The sequence below is a fragment of the Camellia sinensis genome, chromosome 5 (assembly GCF_055761805.1).
Source record: "Camellia sinensis isolate YWXY chromosome 5, ASM5576180v1, whole genome shotgun sequence".
In the NCBI taxonomy this organism is placed as follows: Eukaryota; Viridiplantae; Streptophyta; class Magnoliopsida; order Ericales; family Theaceae; genus Camellia; species Camellia sinensis.
This window is the reverse complement of record NC_138965.1, coordinates 42,325,619-42,331,515: the sequence shown is the minus strand read 5'-3', so window position 1 is coordinate 42,331,515 and position 5,897 is coordinate 42,325,619.

Below are 5,897 nucleotides of genomic sequence, written 5' to 3'. Positions count from 1 at the left end.
CATTAGATCCTCCATTGATTTTGGGAAGGTCTTTACCTAGGATTGCTGAAGTGGGCAATCATTCTCCAAGTTGTTCTTAAATAAAACAACGGTGAGCACCTAGTTACACCACAAAATTCGGTTATAAACCTCGAAATATCTCTTGGCATAAGCTTTCAAGCTTTTGCCATCATCTATCTTTAAAGCAAGCAAAAAGTCAACCCCTCAGTGGCTAAATACTATTGGTGATAAATCGGACCACAAACATCTCGACCAAACCACCCCAACTCTTCACCAATGCCTTTGGTAACTTCATAAACTAATCAGATATTGTGTTCCCTAATGCTGCCTAGAACACTTTATATAAAAGCATATCGTTTCCATTCCACAACGACATCACATTAAGATAGAGTATGATGTGGATATTAGGGTTAGATTTACCATCATAAGTATGAAACTTTGGTGTGGTGAATCTCTTCAGCGCTTCGAACGCCTCCAACTCTGCGGAGAATGGTGACTTCGGCGTATGGGGTAAGGTGACCTTGGTCACGCTCTTTTTCTTTTATAGGAGGTTTCGAAGATCCTCCTTTGATCGCCTTGGTGCTCTGCTGTTAACCGACTTCAGCCTCTTCGGCGTACTACTCCCCATATTGGGATTCAGCCTCTTGGATCTGTTAAGATCCAACATCTTCTCAGGGTTCTGTTTGGGCCCATTGACTTGCTTTGATCCTTTAATTTATGACTATACTTTTCTCCGGGATTCACTTCTATCAATGTGTACTAATTGTTGCAGTGAGCCCTTGGCTATCTTCCATTATGTTGTGTCGACATCTGCCCCACATTCTGGCACCAACATCGATGACCATAAATAGGGATAAAGGTGTCGGATGTAAAACCTAGGTATGTACCATGAACTGCATCATGGTCTGCAACTTTGCCACTTTACTGAATAAATCTTTTACCTCCGCATCGCGGCATAAACATCGGTCATTCCAAACTTGGATATTGCTCTCGTTGTAATATTCATCTTGACCCTGATGTTGTGTCCTTCCATTACCCCTCCTCGAGCTGTACTCCGCCCTTGGATTTCGGCCATTAGTGGCATCGTTCGCTTGTGGATCTCCTTCTTGGTTTTCTCCACCATTCTAGTCAGTTCCTACACCAAGATTGATGTATTCCTTCTTCTTACTATACAAGTTATCCCCGACTTGCAGATTCAATCTAGTGCCTGCAACATTAGCCATCTATTTCGACTAAATTTCCACAGACAGTGCCAAATTGTGGGTGTTAAATTTGACCTCACAACCAAATTGAGTCTCGTTGCCAAGATTCAAGGAATAAAGCTGAAGAGCACACAGTAGGATAAAGAAGCCCAATACCTGCACACAAGAAAGCAACAAATGCTGGTGGCTCGTCCACTCAGGGGTACTTCGACTATCAAGTCAATAAACTTCTCTTTCAAAGATAACAACTATAGCGATCCCGGGTTTGTCCCCTTTATGTACAGTGTTCCGAACTTAGGTTCAGTGGAGCTGGTGGTTGTTTGTCTTGCTGTCATCCTATAATTCCTTATGTCTGAGCTTTAGGATGTGTTGGGCGTGTTTCGAACAGGTTGGTTGAGCCTTAGTCCCTTTCCTTGTTGCCCAGAGTTTTGGTAGTACGCTTGAGCGGGCCATTTCACGCTCGAGCGGAGTTTACACACTTCCAGTATCTGTGCCTCTGCAAAACTTCTGCAGATGTGTTTTTCACGCTCGAGCGGGTTTCCTTACGCTCGAGCGGGTCTTCTGGCGCTCAAGCGGAGTGTTCATTGTCTGTGAAAATACTGGGAGAGGAGAATCTACACTCGAGCGAACTAGTTTTCGCGCTCGAGCGGATGTACTTTATTCTTGTGTCTTGGCGCTCGAGCTGGCCTTCTTGCGCTCGAGCGGGTCCAGTTTTTGTGCTTGATGCTCGAGCATTCTATTGTCCACTCGAGGGGATCATGCGTATATCAGTTGGCAGCTGGGCACATTTGAATCACTTTTCAACTTCCACTCTCTCTCTTACTTTTCCGAAAAGCCATTTTTGAGAGCTTCTCTCACTACGTTCTCCCTTCTCTCTTAGGATTAATCTAGTTGGAGTGTTTTCCTACCCTTTGCCCTTTACAAAAAGTGTGTTGATCGTCGAGGGCTACGTTTTGATCCGAAAAGTTTGGAGTTTGGGGCACTTTGAGTTTGGTCTTCTTCTTCGTTTGAGCTCCAACTTCGAGGTAGGGATATCCTACTCCATCTTATGAGCTTCGTCTTTAAATTTTGGCATTTTGATATTTGGGGGTTATCGGGTAATTTTGTGAAAGTTTGGGGTCCTTGTGTAATTTTCAAAAGAGGGGTTTTCAAGTTTAAAACCCATGTGAATGGAATATGTTGGAAGATGGAATTGTATATGGATCATTGATAATGGAACCTTAGGGTTGGTATTGTAAATAAGGGAAAAAGCCCTAATTGTTATGATAAATTAATTTGTATAATTAATTTAGGGAAATGAGAAATTGAATAGGAAACATTCAAATTGGAAAGGTACGGGATCAAAGAGTGTAGTTGGATTAATTTATCGCTCACCTAGACAAAATGTTGATATTTAATTTTATCCATTTAGTGCATTTATTTTCTGTTTAGAAATAACTGCTTTGGGCTATCGGTGGAGGATAGTCTTGATTGTTGTAGACAATACATGATGATTAGGTAAATTAAAACTAATCAATTGAGTATGCTATCGGGATGGTGGTTGGTATAATACATCAAAAATTTGTATTGATTGATTGAACTTGTATATGATAATTGTTTATATACATTCTATTGTGTGAGAGGAGATGGGGGATGTACTCCACGGTTTATTAAAAGATGGGGGATGGACCTTTAAACCGGATATCGTTTGACATTGATACAGCACTACCATGTGTATCATTTGTGAATTATAGAAGTGTTTTGTTTGACATGGATATAGCACTAAAATGTGTATCATTTGTCTTAATTAATTAAATTTGTATATGATAATTGTTTATATACATTGTGTGTGGGAGGAGATAGGGGATGTACTCCACGGTTTAGGGGAAGATAGGGGATGGACCTCTAAACCGGATTTTGTGTGACATTGATACAGCACTACAATGTGTATCAAGTGTGGATTATGGAAGTGTTTGAATTGATTTGATATAGCACTAGCATGTATATCGTTATCAATTGTGAAGTATAGAAAGGTTTCTATGTGTTATTGATACAGCACCAAAATGTGTATCCATCATGAATTTCGAAACTATTTTAAGGATGAATCTTAATCTCATTAAGTTATTTGGCTAGGTTCTAAGCCTTGTTTTCAAACTCAAAGTTGAGAAAGAAATGGGAAATGTAATGTAATATAGACTTAAACGTCATGAAACTGTAACGTGTTATAAGAGGAAATATAAGTGTGGACCATCCATCGAATGCTGTTATTTTAGTCATTGTTTATAGTTGGTTTAGTGTATTTCTACTGGGTTGTGGCTCACCCTATATGGGACTTCATTTTCAGGTACCGATGGTATGCCACCTCCAAGAACATAGCTTGGGAGGCTAGAGGCAGACAGATTTTTTTTTTTTTTGTTGTTTTGTTTTCTTTGGATGTATTTCATGTAAATTCAAACCGAGGGCTTAATATGTATTTGAGTTAGTACTCTCTATTGTAACCAAGTGTTGACTTAGAAAGGTGTAAGCCTATAGGGCAGTTACTTTTGTTGTCAACGTGTAATGCATTTTGTAGGGATACTCTGATGATTGTAATATAATATCTCCTTCCCGTAACTTGACTGTATGATATTATGGGTTTATTTTGAGGGCGTTATAACAACTCAATCACAAAGCCCATAAAGTAAAACATACCTTAGATTTACGAGGGTGCCTTTTTTTATAATGAACAGTGCCCTCATCTTCAAGAAGTCTTACATCATAATACTATATCTTACAGGCATATAACTTATCAAGACTCCTAACAAACTCCTTTAAGAGTCAATCCTTACCCAAACAAGCAGTCCAACATCACTAGGACTTTTCTTCCTTATCCAAATATCTTGGACTCTGATATGATTGTATCATATCTTGACAATCCAAGACCAACTCACGTGACACCTTAGCTAACCACTTAAGCCACGTGGACAATCCAACAATGTATCCCCACATGATTCATCTTAATTTATTATTATTATTTTAAATTACAATCTATATCAATTATAATGAAGTGGAATAAATCAATTACAACACAAGTTATCATGATATTACATACAAACTCCTGTAGTCTGAGAAAAATTCAGAATGAAGTAGCAAAATAAACCAACACATGGTGACATATATTAGTTGATACAACTAGTAAAATTTAATTCAAATCAAATTTGTAATCTATAATAACACACTCATCCAAGTGTGACTTACCTCATATGCAAAATAAATATCAACTACACCATATATCGGGTCATGCTATGCGTACATCATATAATTAGATCCTCTTTAGTCATAGCCAAAAAATTTGAGTAATAATCTAATGTCATATGAGACATAATCAAACAATTTTTGAATCATAACGAAAATAATGTTATAACCAATATAACCAAACAATTTTTTAATCATAACAAAAATAATATTATAATCAATATTATAATGAGTGCTAACTAATACTACAATGGGAGTGTTTAGAAACCCAATTTTGAGGCTAAAATAACCTAAAACACTAAAAAAGTCAAATAACCTCAAAGAGTACTCTAAACCAATGATTTTAAAAATAAAAAAAAAAAGGCAGCTCGGCAGTGGGGCGGTCTACACTGTATAGTGTAGTGACAGGCTACCACTGTCACAATGGCAGGCAATCCCATTGTTGATAAATGACAGTTTTGCCCCTTTAGACCAATTTTGAAAAAAGTGAGGTTATGGACAAATTTGTCATTTTAGCCTCAAACACATTTTTTAATATAATAATCAACCAAAAAATTCAATCCAACTTCCCAAACATAAAAACTAAAATAGCTAAATAGTCAAAAAACCAAAAAATCAAAAAACCAAAAAAAATAGCTACTTCCCAAACACCCCACAATGTGTTTCCATTTGTTTGAGTAGAAAATATTTTTTGAAAAATACTTTTTATATTTTTTAGTGTTTGTTACTATGAAAAATGAAAGACAACGAAAAAATATTTTTCATGATCAATGAAAAATAAGACTATTTAAGTAAAAAATATTTTTTCATTTTTAAAAGGTAAAAAATATTTTTCGGACTAAAATTTTGCCAACATCACCATATCACCGCTATTTTCACCTCTACCACCACATTACCATCACCACGACCATCACTGGCGCAATCACCGCCGCTATCTCCCCACTACTATTTCCATCTCCACTTTCGTTCCACTACCACCACCACCACCACCACTGGCGCAATCACCGCCGCTATCTCCCCACTACTATTTCCATCTCCACTTTCGTTCCACTACCACCACCACCACCACCAAATATAGAAACATATTTTTTATCTAAACAAACGGAACGTAAGTCATAACTAACAGGATATTCCAAAAAAAAAAATCATAACCAACACCAATAATCATAAAATTCATAACTGGAAAATACCATAGAATTTTCCAAATATATTTATTTGTGTAAAAAAGGTGTTTCAACTTTGTGTAAAAAAATAAATTATTGTAAAGCAAAAAGATTTGGGTATGATTACAAAATTTTTGAATTTTAAAATCCTAATCAAAATGCTAAAATCCAAAAAAACAAAACAAACAAAATGTAAGTTCTAAATATCAAAAAAAAAAATAAAAAATCATGACCAACACGAACAACCATAAAATTCATAACTGAAAAATACCATAGAAATTTTCAAATATATACGTGTAAAAAAAGGTGTTTCAATTAT